This window comes from Peromyscus maniculatus, chromosome 14 (genome assembly GCF_049852395.1).
Source record: "Peromyscus maniculatus bairdii isolate BWxNUB_F1_BW_parent chromosome 14, HU_Pman_BW_mat_3.1, whole genome shotgun sequence".
NCBI classification, from domain to species: Eukaryota; Metazoa; Chordata; class Mammalia; order Rodentia; family Cricetidae; genus Peromyscus; species Peromyscus maniculatus.
In genome coordinates, this window is record NC_134865.1 from 68,767,420 (window position 1) to 68,786,909 (window position 19,490).

General features: G+C 37.7%; 1 long non-coding RNA gene across 5 annotated transcripts in view; it reads right to left on the reverse strand.

Annotated features, from left to right (window-relative positions):
- LOC121822438 (uncharacterized) overlaps positions 1–19,490 on the reverse strand; it is a 219,106-nt gene that overhangs the window by 71,919 nt on the left and 127,697 nt on the right. For all 5 annotated transcript variants that reach the window (XR_013044453.1, XR_013044445.1, XR_013044448.1 and 2 more), the window contains one exon: positions 7,217–7,335. This is a non-coding gene — a long non-coding RNA (uncharacterized LOC121822438). The remainder of the gene's footprint in view (positions 1–7,216; positions 7,336–19,490) is intronic.

Sequence of the window (19,490 nt, forward strand, 5' to 3'; positions counted from 1 at the left end):
CCATCAAGCAGCTATAGATGGTCACCACTGCTTTACATTCCTGCTGGAACATTCTTTGTATTTCTCTCCTGTTGTCTTTTTGCTGAATTGCAATGTATAGCTGGAAGCAGCCAAATGGAAATATGTTCATTCCTTATTTCTCTTTTTAGATGCAATCGGCTGGGAAGAAAGATTTATAAAATATAAAGCAGAAAAGAGAAAACACAGATGAACTTTTCAGCATCATCTTCACACTCCCAATATGTTCAGCTTCTAATTTTTGCACTTCAATTCAGTCTAGAAAGAGAATTGTTACTGCCTCTGGGGGAAGATAGGTAAATGGTAAATAAGCACAGGGAATGTGAGGATTACCCTCCGTGCGTTAGTAGACTCATGACCTATGAGCACATGAAGGCATTCCAAACTGTAAACTTAATCTATGTGTATTTTACTTTATGTAAACTATCAGAGCATGCATGCTGTAACTATAATTTGAAAATTGATACAATATCAATAAAATTATTCCTCAACAAAGCTGTTTTACAAAAATGAATAAAGAGCACTTGAGTTTTTATTTTACTTTGTACATTTTCTTAAAAGTTTAATAAGGTTCATTGCTTACTAGGTCTCATAACATATTTTGTATGAAATGAATTTAGTTGGCTTAATAAACAATTAAATTTCATATATATGTACACACATATTAGTTTACTGATGTTTCAGTTATACTGTTGATTTCTTCTGACCACAAAAAAAAAAAAAAAACAAGGACACAAGCTGAGACCAAATTAGCCATACAGAGGTGGGATGAAAGAGAATTCAGCCATCTAAGCAAACTTAGAAATGTATTTTAATTGGTGTACAAAACCAAGAGAAATTGGGTAATATTTCTATCTTAATGTAAATCATTCAGCACTACTTATTTCATAATAGATACAACATGAATTATATTTTTAAAAATTGAATTTATTTTCTAATTAAAACCAATTAAAAATTAATGTTCACTAGCTAAAAGCACTATATAGTTAATTGTTCAAATTCACTTGCATTGTTTCTAATAAGTGTAAAAATGATCAAACAATAGTTTTATTTCAAGTGATTATCTGTGATGTCTTATAAAAACAGTTAATTTTAATGTCATACATCATTATGACTTATTTAATAACTTTATACCATATCAATACAATTTTCTGCCATATTTTATTCAACCACAGATACCAGTGGTTGAAAGTACAAGTTTACTGTATTAAAATAGTTTTCAGTGGAAATCTGTTGCTCTAATTTGCACTTAAATATGACTTAGAGCTGTCAATCACCCACCTATCTACTCTTCTTATGCCTGTTGATTAAAATTTTAGATACTAGGTATTGATACAACTGTTTCTTTTTTTTTTTTTTTTTTTTTTTTTTTTGGTTTTTCGAGACAGGGTTTCTCTGTATAGCTTTGCGCCTTTCCTGGAACTCACTTGGTAGCCCAGGCTGGCCTCGAACTCACAGAGATCCGCCTGCCTCTGCCTCCCGAGTGCTGGGATTAAAGGCGTGCACCACCACCGCCCGGCGCTTTTTTTTTTTTTTTTTGGTTTTACAACTGTTTCTTAAAGCAGTTGGAAAATACATATAAGTGTATGCAATAGAAGTACAGAAGCAGGCGACACAAGGCACCTGAGCAGTAAACACAGGTTTATCAGTAGTTCAAAGCCATCCTTGGCTACATAGCAGGTTCAAGATTACCTTGGCCAATTAAGACCCAGTATCAAAAAAACAAGAAAAGAAAAGAAAAAGAAAGAAAGAAAAGGAAAGGAAAAGTGGGGAGAAAGTAAACTCAAAATGAAATTACATGGAATATGGAATTTAGATATAATGTCTGGGTGATAGAACATAGATGTTCATATAAATGTTGTGAGAATGACCATAAATGTATAATTGGAGTAATGGACACACATGAAATTGGTATGTTGTTTGTTTTGCATATGCTTGAAGGTCATGTACTATAAACTGTTACATATACTTGTGTTTAAGTACAAAGGTTGGTAAGAAGACTGAAGATAATCTTTAAGAAGAACTGATGCATTGGGAGAAATTCTATTGAGAACAAAACTTATGAGTCTATCTCATTGACAAAATATGGCACTGATATAAGGATAGAAACACATCAAGAAATACTCCTGGAGCAATGGCTCAGTAGTTAAGAGTACCAGCTACTCTTGCCAAGGACCCAGGTTCAGTTCCCATCACCTGCATGGTATTCACAACCCTCTGAAACTACAGTTCCAGGGCATCTGATACCCTCTTCTGATTTCCTCAGGCACTAGGCACATAAATGCTGTACACACACACACACACACACACACACACACACACACACACACACACCCATATGCAGGGAAAATACCATACACATAAAATAAAGATATTTTTTAAAAGTAATAGTACCAGCATGTACAGGCAATTAACACATGACAAAAATAATAGCACTGTACAGATGTGAGGTAGCACCCTGTTTTTCAATAATTGGTATCTAGCATGGTTTACTTAGATTTTCACATAGAAAAATTTAGATTTTACTCCTTTTTTACAGCAGACACAAAAATCAGTTCTAGAGAAACAGAAATGGAAAAAGTAAAAATAAAGATTGCAGAACAGAATATAAGAGGACAATATCTCCACAATCTTTAGGTGGATAATGATTTTAAATGGGTCACAAAAGTATTAGCACAAATGAGAAAAGCAGTAAGTCAGATGATTAAGGACATCTGTACATCAAAATCTACAACTAATGTATCGACTAATCAGACCTTGAGCAGTTAATCATACACAACACATAAATCAAAACCGGGCCCATAATAGAGCATATAAAAATCCAAAGAAAATAGCTAATGTAATAAAAAAAATGAGCAAGATATTAAAACAGGAAGTTCAAACTCAAGATAGTCTGATAGGAGATCTATAAAAGCTGTTGGACACACATTAAAACCTCAATAACATGCTGGAGAAAGTTTGCTTGGTGGTTAAGAGCAGTTGTTGCCACTACAGAGGATCAGGTTTTGGTTCCCAGAACCCACATTGAGTGTCAAACAAACAACCAGCAACTCCAGTGCCCGGGGATCTTAACCCCTCTTCAGGCCTCAACTGGCACTGAATGTGTGTGGTTCTCATTTAGGCGATCAGACACACATATCACAAAACATAAATAATTATGAAATCATCAATAAAACACCTTGACCTAGCTGCTGGCATGATTAAAACAAAAACAACTAACCCAGTATTATGAAGTAAAGCGAATTTTAATATAATGTTAGTGAAACAGTTCATTGCTTTTTCCACTTTGAAGAAGACTGTAAGAATCTACTGTGAGTGGATCTATACCCCCTTTCACTCCTAGTCAAACACTCAAATAAAATATGAGCGTTAATTTATATATCCAAGTGTATATAAATGTTCATACCACGTTGAATAAAACATCTGAAGTTAAATAGGAGCTCGAATGCCCGTCAGAATTAGCACACGTAAATGATCCAAAGAGTGGGCAGCAATAAAATTAATTCATTGCTTCAAACAACCGCAGAGTCTCATGCTTACAGCTCAGATAAGTAGAGGCAGAAACAGTAGAGTGCATCCTGTTAAGGACTCCAGTTTGCACGCTGCTGAATCCCAGCAAGTGAAATGCAGAGATCTAGAAATGAGAACATTACAGCCATTAGAGAAGATGAGAGAGGAATTACTGGTTAGAAAGGGCCCCGACTTCCTGTGTACCAATAGCGTTCTAGTCCATGAGGGGAGGGGCAGTTACATGGAAACTTGTGACATGCTTGCTTTATGAAAATCTACTGCATTCTATGTTTGATGATTTACTCAGCGTATTCTGCATTTAAAGAAAAAAATATGCTTCATATAAACACACACACACACACACACACACACACACACACATTCATCCAAAATTCCAACCCTTTTCTCTTTCAATTTCAGGAAGTAAATACTCTTCTGGAGGAAGTGACAAAGATTGCCACTCTTCCGAATTTCAGACTCCCCAAAACAGAGCAAGTAGTTTGGGGAGGGTGAATACCATACAGTAGATATTATATATTAAGCTACGGCAATTTGTATGTAACCCCCCTATTTTAAATGTAAATGTAATGCTCATTTTCAAGTAGATCTGCTGGGCCCTAAGTCAAATAAGTCCAAAAAGGTCATGATCATAAAAGCAAGAGCTGATCAAGCAACAGTTGTATTTCTCTGTCCCTTTAAGCTCTCTCCCTGATACACTGCCTACCACCAGAATCCTTTAGATATCTAAGAGGGAGAAGTTTGAGAAGCAAATGCATAGAATTACCCCCACACCAGGTAAACTGAGCACATGGAAACAGTTTTCTAAGCATGGAGCTATTCTAACATTTCCCTTTGTGCAGGAGGAGGAGACCACATCCGGTTGGAGCAAGCAGGTCATTAAGCCCAAGCAAAATAATGCACTGAAGCAGAGGCGCCTGTTGTTTATCTCACAAAATAACTGGAGGGGTTTTCAAAAGGAGTGGAGCAAAGGGTACATTACCTAGTGGAAATGTCAGCAGGACAGGGCTGCACACTGGGGTCTTTTTCATGTACAATTCACAACAGCTAAAAATAAATTGAACCTGGCAATGGCTTCCCCTGTTCCTGCAGCTCCAGGGTGCTACTTTCATTTTAATAAATGATTGAACAAAGTGTTTAACTTCTTTCTGTTTTCAGACAGATATTTGGGGGCATAGGAAATGCATTATTGAATATTTTCCTCGCTCTGCCTTGGCTTCAGGTAGAAGGCCCCTCTTAACAAGTAGAACTAAAGAATTGGTCAGCTCAACACTAAGAGAACAGGAAATTTGCCTTATGTTACTATTGGAAATGAAGGCTTGTCTTGTGCTGTCTAGGTCTGTTTTAGCTTCTTGGGCACAGAAGTGAGGATAAGTCTTCTGGCTGAGGGAAAGTTATATAGATTGCAATAATAAAATGAAATTAAAAATAAACAACACCTATGAGAAGTGGTTTTTGTGATGCTGCCAAACAGACATGAACTGGAAAAGAAATGGAAAGGAGAAATGAATTAATATTGAAAGATAATATTTTCTTAATGAGAAGCTGAAATAAAAAATGAATGTCAAATGCTCCTGGGGTCGATTAAAAAAAGGAAAGCATCAGGACGATACAAACACAATTGATTTATGTTCCTTAAAGATAATGTTCATTCATTTTATTTGCATTTCCTTCCCATGGTGCTTTGCAAATTTATATTTTATGGTATTGGATAGAATCAATGCTTTATTATTTGATAAGCATTTTTATTATATTTTACCTAATTCTAGTATTGAGGCATACAAAAACTGGTATTTCTCACTTTATTAACAAAAGCTATGACCAAGACATTATGGGAATACCTCAATTCCTACAATAATTCTGAAAATAGTACTATTCTTCAACACATGTTGGAAGTAAGAAAAGAAAGTCAGAAACAGAAAACGACATTTTGAAGTTGTACAAGTGGTCAAAGGAAAAGCTGGCATATCGACCAGATCTCTTCAAAGACTCATCAAACACACACTCAATAGGTTCAAGTCTCTTGTTCTAACTGGGACAAGACACAGGGGCAACTCAACTGAACATGTCTGTTAATTCCTTTAAAACTTTTAACCAACATTCATCATAGAAACTGACCTGAGACCACTCGAATGCTGAGTTGAATACTTGGAGGAATCTAGCCAATCTTCTTCCTGCATTTTAGATACAACAATTCCCCAAGAAAATACTAAATTGACAAAATGGGGACAAGCTTTAAGTACTAGATTTGCAGTTACTTAATTTGCCATAACAATTTAGCATGGCTAATGGGTTCATTGTGTGCTCCTACAGAACTATCTGTGCTAGGCAATGAAGGGAGTTCAGATACAAAGTGCTCCTATGTTTACTATAGGAGCTTCAGACTTCAGACTGTACAACCCATAGGAACTTGGGCAACAGATAAAGTGGGAAATCCAGCTAATGTTGAAGTGCAGGTTCTCCTATTAATAATTTGTGTTTGATTTGGAAGGATATTTGAGTGAAGAAATACAAAAGACTCACTCAGGAAAGGAAAGCAACAAGTGTACAAACAGAAAATTAAATTTAGGAATTATTTTTAACCACAAAACCCTGCACAGTAGATAATTTGTGAGTGAGTTTTAGAGTTGGGCTTCTGTGATGTCTACCTGATTATAACATATTGTGGTTCCATATTTTGATCCAGAAAGTAACCCTGGCTAGGAATGATAAGTCCCAGAAGAGTCCCAGAGTGGTAAAGCAGTATTAACGTAGGAAGTAGAGGACAGAATACGCATACGTATACATACATACACATACTATATATATAGTATGTGCTGATTATGTGGGTTGGATAGATGGCTCAGTAAAGTATTCACCATGCAAGTTTGATCTCCAATACTCATGTAAAAAGCCAAATATGGTGGTGTGCACTTGCAATCTTAGTATTTGGGGGATAGAAACAGAAGGGTTCAACGCCTCACTGGCCGGCTAACCTAGACTAATTGGCAATTCTCAGCTCCAGGTAGAAATGTCACCTTTAACAACAAGATGGACTGTGTCTAGAAATGACATTTGAGGCTAACTTATAGCCTACAAACACACACACACACACACACACACACACACACACACACACACACACACACACACACACAGCTGGTTTGGGGATGAAAACAGAAATACACAGGAATACCTTTGATTTCATTAAAAAGTATGGGCTCTGTCGTCTCACTTGTTAGTTGTACCTTTTGGCTAATTGTTTGGCTTTTCTGGACATCTTTTTTCATATGTTAAATGGGAGGGGTTTTTTTTGAGTAATTTATATGACTCTTTTCAACTCATTCACACATACACAGGAGTAGCTAACAGAATTAAATGTTCTGAACAAGAGAAAGGAATCATTGAATTAGGAAACAAAGTCATAACATCTTCAAAACTTTCCTTGAATTATAAGCATTTGGGATCATCTCTGAACTACAGTAGAGACCAAATCCATTGATAGGTCAGGGTGAAATCATAATCTAAGTCAAGAAGATAACCCGGGATGCTAAGAATAAATATAATCATAGTCTAAAGAAACAAACTATGGATAATGAAGGCCAAGGGGGTAGGGAGATAGATGGAAAGGAATCCAACAGAGGAGCAAGGTATTTACTTGTTAGACCACAGCATGGGAACAGTCACATACTTGCACTTGTGGCTTTATAAGAAGAACAGCTACTTCACAAGACAGGCTTCTGGCTTAGCTAGCAATTCTCTCAAGCATGCATTATTTGTCTTCTTACACAGCTTTCTTTTGCAGACAGCCTGAAACATAAAGAGAAACAGTTGACTACCAAGTAGAAAATGTTCAAATAGAAAGAAGGTAACTTCTCAGCAGTGCATGAGGAAATGCAGATGATATTGTCAATGCTTTGCACCTGATAGTTTGTGGAAACCATAACCATAAGCCATGGGAGACATTATGTCTGTATAGAACCTTACTTATCCATCATGGCATGGCCCATAGAAAACAAGTACATTGAAGAACCACTAGATGACAAACCACTGTATCTAAATTTAAACATTGGCATCATCTCCTGCAAAATATACTGTAAACTAAATCCTCCCAGGATAGAAAACAGACATGTACATGTTAAATAGAAATACTAAATGATGTATCCCAATTCCTTAAGACAGAATAATGCAACAAATCTACTTTGGGAACAAACGGTATTAAGGTCATATTTTGGAAATGTTCACACTAAATTCATTTGTGGCCTGTAAATTATATTTAAGAAAGCAAACTTAATTTAGAAATTCTTTTAAGAATGTTCATTATTTTAAAAATCCATAAGGGAATGACCTTCAAATATCTGAAAATCAAATTATGTGCAACATATTGTGATGAGCAAATATGATGGTGTCCATAAGATATGTCTTTCATGGTATAAAAATGTGATTTCTAAAAATATCACACACAAATTCACCTGGATTTCTTCACCCACAGATAAGTATATTGTTGAAAGCTAACCCGGTGCCTTCTTGGGTATTTTCTAATTATTATGCAGCTTTTTCTCTGCCTTCTGTGATAGTAATTCACAGGCTATTGCATACCGATTTCCATACGCATTTTTCCTGCTTTAGACCAATGAAGCAATAAATAAGGGGGGGGGGGAGGTAAGTCCTCTAAACAGCATCTGAGCAGTGGTGCAGGAAATAGAAAGGAACTCCCTGAAGGAGCAAATGCATGCATAGCAAATTCCACCAGCAACTGCCCTGGTATCACCCAGCTAATTATATGTAATTGTCCCCTATATTGAAACAATAAATAAAGAGAGAGGCTACTGCTTCTTGTTGGAGATTACAACTCCACATAAGCAGGAGGAAAATAAATGAAGAGAATCTGAAAATAGATAGCAAATACTAAAATTGTTGTCAGGGTGTTTTATACTACTATATTCCAGTGATAAATTTTCTACGTGTTTAAAAAAAAAAAAAAAAAAAAAGATAACACACATAGGTATGCTCAAATCAGAATGAGGGCTAGAGCAATTCTAAGTGTGATAACCTAATACGTGTAAACAGCCTAAACCAGTTAACAGTGTGGGGTTATTAACTTGAAAAACTTAATCAAGTGCAGCAAGATATGAAAATTTTGTAAGATACCTATATTGTCTTAAAACTTTTTGAAATTATCATTGACCACTATCTCTCCACGATTATCACCAGAACATTCATTCCTAGCTGGTGGCAGGTCATTGATACAGGCTAAAAAATATTTTTTTTAAAAAAATCACTGTTGATTTAGGGAAAAAAAAAAAGAAAGAAAGAAACTTCCAAATGATAACAGCAAAGCCACTAGTTCAATGTCATTGCAGCCGGTACTGATTATAAAGCACCAACTCTTCCCCTATAACTCACCACATAATGCCTAAGTCGATGTCTTTATGCACAGAGGAGGAGTTCTTCATTGTCCTAAATTTTCAATTTATGCATAGGCATGTCTTTGCCTATTCATCTTATATCCATTTTTTTTTTCACTTTGCTTAAGGCAAAAATTCAAGTCCTTTCTACCTGCTTAGAATCCCACCAGAATAAGGCTGAGATTATAACCTCACAGCCATTGATGGTTGTCTACTCTCACAGCAGATAGAAAGCACAAAGAATTAAACTCTGCATGGTTTCATCAGCCTAGGCTTCCTGAAATTTTCACATTCACTTATCTATTTCTTTTTATAACTATTCTAATATGGTAGGTAGCACTAAGCTACACATAATTATTCATAGCAACACATATCTATCTACTCACTCTTGTATTTTCATTTTCATTCATAGATGATGCATTAAGTATCTCTTGGTACTAGGTCTATGATAGGCTCTGGAGACAGAGAAATGAGTAAAACATGACACCTCTCCTGAAGCAGCTTTAGAAGAGTGAAAATGAGCAATGAGCCTCCTCCCCCCAATAAAAATCCCAGTTGGCTAATGACAACTGAGAATTTGGATGTAAATAGAGGGTGTCAGTCAAAAGACAGATAAACCAAGTTCTGCATATTCTAAGTTCAGCTGTTGGTTGCATTGATGATAGAAGATAGCAAAGGAAACTATGGCATTGTGTAATAACGCATTTGTTAAATAAAATAAACAGAATGCTATTTTTGGTTGTTACTGGAAAACCTTTAAATTTTCAGTTTCACTTGAAATAATTGCAGGCATTGGGAGTGAGTCCTATTGCAAACATCAGTTCAGTGGAAAAAGCCACACTGTTGTCCATGGGAAAGAACTTTGGGGATTTGTTTTCTAAGCCTTGATCTCTTACAAGCACAGCCTGGTTAGGTATTTCTTCCGAAAGCCTGCCCAGTAGTGATCACCCCTCGCCATGTGTATATCAACATACTGTCACTCAGTGCCTTAAAGATGTTAGTTCAAAATCTAGGCATACTTTCCTAGAATTTTCTTTGTTGTCAAATCAGCACCCTTCATTTCTAGAAATACTCTCTTCTTAGCATTGTTATGATAAGGCCTTGTCTCTTTGCCAAATTCCTTTGTAACTAACACACTCAAAAGAGGTTGTATGTGTGTGTGTGTGTGTGTGTGTGTGTGTGTGTGTGTGTGTGTGTGTGTTTGTTTGTTTTATCATGTGCCTATGTGAATGTGCCTGTGCCTGTGTGTGTGCATGTGTATGTGAGTGTGCATATGCCTGTGTGCGTGTGCATGTGCTTGTGGGGGGGGATGCACATGCCTGTGTGTGTACATGTGCCTATGTGTGTGCATGTGCCTGTGTGTATGTGCATGTAAGTGTGCATGTGCCTGTGTGTGTGTGCCTGTGTGTGTGCATGTGCCTGTGTGTATGTGTGTGTGAGTGTGCATGTGCCTGTGTGTATGTGCATGTAAGTGTGCATGTGTGTGTGTGCATGTGCCTGTGTGTGTGTAAGTGTGTACATGCCTGTGTGAGTGTGCATGTATCTATGTGTATGGGTGCATGTGTGTGTGTATGTGTGTGCATGTGCCTGTGTTTTTGTTTTGATTTTTGTTTGTTTGTTTGCTTTTGTTTTTAGAGACAGGTTTCTCTGTGTGAAAGTCCTTGCTGTCCTGTAACTCACTTGTATACCAGGCTGGCCTCAAACTCACAGAGATCCACCTGCCTCTGCTTCCTGAGTGCTGGGATTACAGGCTCGTGCCACCACCAACTGGCAGTGAAGTGTTGTGTTTTGTTTGCTCTGAGGGGCTGGGGCATTGTTTGAGAAGGATTTGAGGTCTGACAATGTAATTACATGTTTTTTTCTAATTAAACAAAAATTTAAAAATAATTTTAAAAAAAGATCTATGCAAGGGGAGACAGAGAGTAATTAGAGAAGTATAAACATCAATTATGAGTAACAATCCAAAGCCTGTAATTCTATGAACAGTTAGATATAAATTATATTGGCATAAATTTCTGGAGGGGTCTTCTTCCATACCTATGCCCTTCCACACACACAATGCATATCTGCCCAATATTTACTTATTTATGTATTTAATTCATTTTATTTCCTTGTTATTTGTTCTCAAGAATATTTAGTTATAGAGTGAAAACGAGGACCTATCTGCTTAAATGTGACTGTTTTTGAAGCCAATGACCTCGCTCCACTACCAGTTTATTTAGCCAAACCCTTTACGTGAGATCTAACAATAGAGTAACAAATAAAGCATCCAGCTTAAGGATGGATGGTGAGAGGTCCAAAAAAATGACAGCAATAAACAAGACAGAAGAAAGAAAGCACGCCCAGTAGATATACACAAGGTCCTAGATTAGTTACATGCAAGGTACACAAAATACCATAGGCAGCAGGGTTATCCTTAGGAAATATTTCTATAGAAGATAGATTTGGTGTGTATTTTTGAAAGCCTGGGGAAACACAAAATGGTAGAAAGCAAAGCATGGGCTCTGCCCCATGGTGTTTTCTTTTGACACATGAGTACCTTTAAAAATAGCCTGATGGCCCCAAGCCACAGGAACTAGCTGTTCATGGCTAATTATCCAAAGACTTGGAGAAGCCAAGCTGTGCAAAGTCAATTCAACTTTGCCTAGTGCAGCCGGAAGCTACTTTAGTTAAACCTTAGTCATGGTGTTTCTAATGAAAGAGGCAAAACACAATAAAAATTGCAAGGCCAGTTCAGTATAAGTGTATAAAAGTGTAACAGAGAAAAGGCAAACATCAGCCAATTACTAGACCACCAATGCGATCCTTTCTCTTGAAGCCCAGGCTACAAAAGGGACCAATTCTTCATATTTTTTCAAAGATAAAACTTGTTTAATTAGTATTCACATCTCCAGTTTATTGAAACTATTATTCTCCTTTGCTCATAGTAAAAACATGTTATTTTAAAGTAGGGGAGAATTAAAATAAAAACCTAAATGTCCACTGACAGTAATGTGCTCCATCGTTTTATTTCTGGTTTTATTTATTGTGATCTAGAAAAATGCTTACAATAGACCACTAAGCAAAAATATTATAAAAAGGTAAAAAAAAAAAAAAAAAACAACCCTATACATTTGGCTGTTTTCTCTGCTGAAGGACTGTTCATCCTGCAGTGGTATTACCCATGTGCCACCAGGTGGTAAGATGATGGCCAGAGTCTTTCCTTGTTAAGATAGTAGTGGTTTCTCTATTTGTTTACCTTATTTGCACATAATCTTTATGTAGCTTATTTTTATTCTCCTCATCATGATACCATTTACAATATTCCTTCCAACCCAAGAAACTCACAGTCAACAAGGAGACAAGTTTGACAAGACACTGTCATAGAACTCATCACCTAAAAGCAGATGAGCAGAAACGACATGAAATGACCTGGAGAAGACCAGAGTCAACATCACTAAAGAAGAAGTGACCAGTTGTATGGATATGGAACTGGACACATGGCTATGAGATCATGCTAAAGACATGGAGAACTTTGTAAAGTCAGTCAAGAGTCTTCTGTAGATCCATGTTTCTTCAAGGAAGGTTGTTTGCTGTGGGATAATGCTCTTGTACACTGTAAACATTTGTCACCTGAATTGGTTTAATAAAACATTGATTGGTCAGTAACCAAGCAGGAAGTATAGGTAGGGTGACCAGAGTAAGAGAATTCTGGGAAGAAAAAGGACAGAGTCAGGGAGTTGACAGCCAGACGCAGAGGAAGCAAGATGAGAATGCTGCACTGAGAAATGGTACCAAGCCATTTGGCTAATAGATAAGAATTATGGGTTAAATGTAAGAACTAGTTAGTAATAAGCCTGAGCTACCAGCTGAACATTTATAAGTAATATTAAGCCTCCCAGTCAATGATTTGGGAAGTGGCTGCTGGGTATTTGGGAACAAGCAGGCAGGAAAGAAGCTTCTTCCTATAATTGTTCCTGTCTTCTGTGTATGTAGTGGGTATTTCTCAGGTGAGACTCTTACATTTCCTCTTTCATCTCTCCTCTCCACATCTCCCTGTCCCTACCCATCTCCTTTGTAACCTCTGCCCTCTGTATTCCACTTTCCATATAACATGTATTTTATTATCCCCTCTACACTTTTCTCTTAATATCTCTTTAGTTGTCTTAGCACTCGGGCCCCTTTCTAGTTTCTTGGCTCTGTCCACACTTACTCCCACCTGGATGCATATATTTAAAACTCTGAAGCTATGATCTGCATATTGTAAAGCACATGTGGTATTTGTCTCTCTGAGCCTAGGTTACATCACCTAGTATGTTCCAGTTCCACCTATTTTTTCTGTAATTTCATAATTTTATTTTGACTTATGGCTAGAGAAGATCTTGTTTCCTAGTTTAGGAGAGTATAAAAAGGAACTCTTGTCTAAGTTTTAAGGCCAGTTTCAAGAGAGAAAAGATACTAGGTATTAAGAGTGATCCCTTCCTGTTTCTACTATCTTCTTAAGTTGCAAAGTGCTATATTTGGGTCAATGTGTCCAGAGTTGTGTAGTCAGCATTTGCTTATTCAGATACATTGTGCATGATGGGTCAAGGTGAAAATAAAGTAAAATATACTTGGTTTGAGTTATAGTGAACACACTGTACAATGTGAACAGATTATGGCCCTTGGTCAGATTATTGCTGTGACAAAAATGCCTGAGAAAAATCAGCTTAAGTGGAGGAAGGAGTAATCTTAGCTCATGGTTTGACAAGCATTAGTATATGATTTTTTGACCCTGTCAATTTTGGTCTAATCGAGGCAGTCTATCATGGAAGGGACCATGTATAACAGAGCTACTTATGTGGTGGCAGCTGGTAAGCAACATAATAAGGAATCAGGGCCCCGATGTCAGCTGTCAGGACACACCCAGTGACATAACTCCCTCTTAATAGTTGGATTAACTGACTTTTCATTCTGTATCTCACCATTACTTGGGTTAAGCCATACTATTCTTTGCATTTTTTAAATGCCTCTCAAGGACTCACATGTTAAAGGGTTGGTCCACATCTTATGGCAACATAAGTATGAAGTGGGAACTTTAAGAGGGAATAGGGTCTGCTTATAGGAAGCTGGGTCATGGCAGTATGCTGTCAAAGACAATGTTGAAAATTTAGCTTTCCTTCTCTGTATACCTAACGGTTATAAATATTATTTTTTATTATTATTGTATATGTATGATATTTGTGTGTGATGTTTGTTTAGACATCCATATCATCACACATGTGTCGAGGTCAGAGGACAACTTCAGGGTGTCAGTTCTCTCGCTCCTCATTCAGGTGGGTTGTGGGATTGAGCTCAAGTTGTCAGGCTGTGTGTGAGCATTTTTAGACACAAAGCCATCTCACTGATCCTCTTCTTTTATCTCTTCATTTCCCAGTTGCCAGGAGATGAACAGAATCCTGTGCCACATGCTCACTGCAATGATGTGAGGACCTCTGACATCCCAAAAGCAATGAAGCCAGTTAACTCTGGGCTGAAACCTCCAAAATTATGAGGGAGAATTTCATAACCTGATCATTTTGGATATTTCTTTACAATGTGAAAAGCTAATTAACACATACAATAGCACATTTGGGGAGGTAGAATCAGATGCTGCATTTTATTTCAGTTTTATTGATGTAGAAACAATATACTTGTGAAATAAAGTATCTATTAGAATAAGTTATTCATTAAATCACTTATCCAAACTAAATTTTGACAGCCCAATGTGTGTTAGGCACTATATCACATACAGAAGGAATTATAGTAGGAAGAAGGACATTGCTCCTGCTTTAGGAGTGCTCACATTAGCTGCATAAAAATAACCAAAGATTACTTTTTAGCGTGGTGTGGCCTGCTTAAAGCCCCTCATTTGAAATGGATCATAGAGCAGAATAATTTTTCATAGACAATTTAAAATGACAGATCACTGGCAATCTAATATAAATTAAGCTAGCATTAGTAATTAATTCACACGTGTCACTTTTTATATACCAGAATGTATTTCACGCATTAACATGTTGCGAGTTTCCAAGAACTATCTGGGTCTGCACACACTGTTTCCTCTGAGCTGCATCCTACCTTCATGGACACATTTCTTCATTCCTGGGGAAAACGGAAGGCAAAGAATAAACAAATTTATCCTGGGCCGATCAGAACACAGCATGCCTAAGCCCTATGCACTTTCTATTTGCTAAGTATTTCAATGCCTTTGCAAGAAAAGTGGTAAGGAGGAAGGACTGGCAGCGTCACTCTGTGCTTCCTGTTCAGCTGGTCAACCCAAAATCAATTTCCTATTTTAAAAGCAGACTCATCAAAGGCAAGTGTCCAATTTGGAGCTAAATTCGACAGTACTCTTTTTGATAAAATGCCTCTCGGCGTCTTTTGCTTTTCTCATTTCAATGTCCTGTTACATATTTCCAGAAGCTTTGCTTTCAGACTTGCTGGATGCTACAATAGCGTGGAATAAAAAGCAGTGAAAGGCCACAGAGAAGTGTCACTTGCTTCCATCTCTTGAGGACAGGGCCCTTTGAATGGTTGGTTCCGCCTGTGAAGCTTGATTGAGCCTGATTTTATCATGACTTGGTGTTGTGGGCTCGCTTGCTTTGTTTCCCTTAAATTCTTCTACATTTCAGGATGCATTGTGGGCCATTATCCGATTTTCATAGCAGCATGAGTGATTACCGAAAGGCTTTGAAAGAGAAACTAAAGCCTTAAAAAGACATATTCACTCAGGGCTCCAGGAAATCACACACCAATATTCTTTGCTGATGGTTAGGATTCAAAGCCACATGTTGAAACCATCCAAAGAATTTAACTTTACACAGTCTTATTTTTCTCCCCTTAAATACTTAGAGCCTTTGAGACAAAGTGTTTTCATTCATCTTACATTTTCACCATTGGTATTCTCTAGTTATATCTGGAATGTGTTGTAGCAAACAGACCAGACAAAGACATTGGGTTTCGTATAAACAACTTCTCTTAACATTGTAAATCACATTGCCCTTCACCCTAAGCATGTGTAAAAAGTGTAACTGAGAAAGATATGAAGAAAGGAAACTGACAATGGTTAAGATCAGCTGAAAAAGGAAGGGAAGAAAATGGGAAGCAGGTGAAAAAGGACAAGGATGCTGTTGTCTTTGTAGAGGCCACATGGACAAGTATCAATACAGTTCTGGCAGCACCTGCTGGCTGGGTCCTGAAAACAGTACACTGTAAGTGATGCTCATGAAATGCCTACAGTTTTCCAGACCCAGGGATGGGTAAGTGTAGACCCATGAACCAGACAATTAGACGTGCTTCCTTCTCTGCTAGCAATTAGGAGATAATTACCTACATAAAATGGACATATGCAATAATAGAAAGGAAACAGTTTCTGAACTGTACAATAAGATAGAAGAGTCAACACACATGATCAGGGGAGAAACCACACATGAAAGACCAGCTATTGTATAACTATGTTTATGTGCTATAACCAGAAAAGGTAGGTACGATGAAATAGATAGGTGATCCACTTCCATCAGGTGTTGGGTTGGGATGTAGAGTAACTCTAAATACTGGGCAGTAGTGAGAGATGTCCAAATGTGATTTATGGCAAGGGTTTATGGTGTCTAGTAAATGTACAAAAACCCACTGAATTGGAGACTTACTATGGTCAATTTTATGGTGTATAAATTTTACCTCAGTGAGGTTGCTTATAACAAATATCATGTGAGAAGGATATAGAAGATAGAAGAAGGGGAGGCATCTGGGAAGAACATTGCATTGCTTTCCTGTGGTGGCTGAATGGAATTGTGACAACCTTGTGTCTCAAAAATAACACAATTTTATAATTCATTTAGTTATGGAAAGCCACAGTATGAATCAACCAGTTCATCTCTATTGTCATGGTTTCCAGAAAATGAATGGTTCTTTTTAATTTTTAAAATTAAATAACACATTCTATATACATATGCACACATATATACACATACTTATACATAAATGGGTGTGTGTATATACAAACAAGTAAAATGGGCCAGTGAGAGGGCTCAGTGGGTGATAGTATTTATTTGCTGACAAACCTGATGACCTGAGATTGATCTCTGACACCCACATTGTGGTAGTTTGAAAGAAAATGGCCCCCAAAGGGAGTGGCATTATTTGGAGGTGTGGCCTTGTAAGAGTAGGTGTGGCCTTATTGGAGGAAGTATGTCACTGTGGAGGTGGGCTTTGAGGGTTCATATATGACCAACCAATGCCCAGTGAGACAGACCACTTCCTGTTGCCTGCATAAGATGTGTAGAATTCTGTTACCTCTCCAGCACCAAGTCTGCCTGCATACCACTATGTCCCATCTGATCATAATAGACTGAACCTCTAAACTGTAAGCCTACCAATTAAATGCTTTCCTTTTTAAGAGTTGCCATGACCATGGTGTCTCTTGACAGCAATAGGAACCCTAACTAAGACAGAAGCTGAGGTACCAGGGACTGGGGTATTGTTGGGATGGGCCTGACCATGCTTTTGTTTGAAGGAATATTGTCCTTGGGACTGTGGATTAGAAGTACAGTTGAATGCCTGAAGTGCTGCTAAATAGTGCTCCACCCTAGTAGAAACACGGAAGACAGTGGTACTTCGTGTGATTTGAACTCTTGGTGCCTGGGTCAAGAGGTTTCAGCGGATAAGAATGTTAGTATGTGGTCTAGAGACCACCTTTTGATATATTGGTGAAGAATGTGGCTGCCTTTTGCTCCTGTCTGAAGAGTCTGCCTGAGACTCAAGTGAAGAGTTTTAAATTAATTCTGTTGGCAGAGTAAAACCCCTAAAAAATCCTAGTATAGATTTGGTATTGTGGTTATTAGTGGTAATGCTAATAAAGATTTATAACAAAAAGGAGCAAGCTGAGCAAGGTAAATAACAAAATGTAAAATTTGAGGAGAAAAGGAACATCAAGAATTGGAATGGAGCTAAATCCTATGTTCAACAAAATAAACAGATTAAGAAATGGAATAAAGTGAGTGGTGACCTCAGGGCAAGATACTATCCAGCTAAATTTCCAACTTGTGAAAAGGAGTTAAAGAAAAGCTTAGAGCTGGGTTGGTAGTACATATCTTTAATCTCAGCAAAGAAAGGCAGAAGCTGGCAGATCTCTGAGGTTGAGGCCAGTCTGATCTACAGAGCAAGTTCGAGGACAGCCAAGTTTTGGCAGTGAAGGAAACCATGGAAAACAGAAGACTGGTGAAAATGTAATTGAACAAGGGATCATGTTCCAGCCCCAGTAAGCCACAGAACTTGGAAGCTTAAGTCACCTGGTTCTAGAGTTAAGGATAGAAGAAATGGGCTGTGGAACCTGCCTCCTCAACTAAGGAAAACCATTGAGGGCAGGCATGTGTCAGGGGTGTCCCTGAATGGAGGCCTAAAGAGACCATTGCAAGAAGCTGTGAAGTTGAAGCGTGGATTTCGTTGGAGACCCCAAGATGCTGGAGATGCCAGAAAAATTGAATATCTGCTGAGGAAAGCTGATAACAGTGAGTGGAAACAGCCTAAGAGAGAGAAGTGTGTAACAGTCAACAAAGATGAAAGGAGTTGGAGATCTGAAGAGCATTTGACATTAGACATGGAGATGGAGAGTTTGGAGTTTGCCCAGCTGGTTTTCAGTATTTCTTTGGTCCAGTATTTTAGTCCAGTATTTTCTCAGTCTACTCCCTTTCCCACATTTTGGAATGGCAATGTATACCTTGTGCCATTATATGTTGGAAGTATATGATCTGCTTTTTGATTTTGATTTTACGGTATATTACAGTTAAGAGATTGCTTGAATCTGAGAAGAAACTTTGAACTGTAGACTTTTAAATGAGTTATGAGATCATGGGGATCTTTGAAGTTGTACTGAAATGAATTTTTGCATTATAATATGGCTACAAGCCTTTGTGGTCCAGGGAGTAGAATGTGGTGGTTTGAAAGAAAAAAGCCCCCAAAGCAGTAGCATTATTAGGTGTGGCCTTGTTGGAATAGTTGTGGCATTGTTGAAGGAAGTATGTCACTTTGGAGGTGGGGCTTTGAGGGCTCATATATGTTCAAGCCACACCCAGTGAGACAGACCACTTCCTGTTACCTGTGCAAGATTTATAGAACTCATTAATCAAATGTTTTCCTTTATAAGAGTTGTGGTGGTCATGTGTCTCTTCCCAGCAATTGAAACCCTAACTAAGACCCACATGGTAGAAGGAGATAAAAGACTCCCACACTTTGTTCTCTGACCTCCACACATGTGCTGTGATATGCACTGAGACACAACACACACACACACACACACACACACACACAAATAAATGAATAAATGTAAACAAGAGAAGGCAGAATGAATCTATTGGAATAGGATGTCAGCCATTACTCTCACGTGTGTGACTCGAACTTGCCTAGCTATGGCCATGTTTCCAAAATGAAAATGCCACCCAGTATCTGTCATTCACATATTTCATATTCATAGTGCTTTGTGTTTGCTGCCAAAAAGACTTCTCTTCATTAATCGAGTTTCTACAGACCTATGGTTGATCTCTAAAAATGCATGTGAGGGGC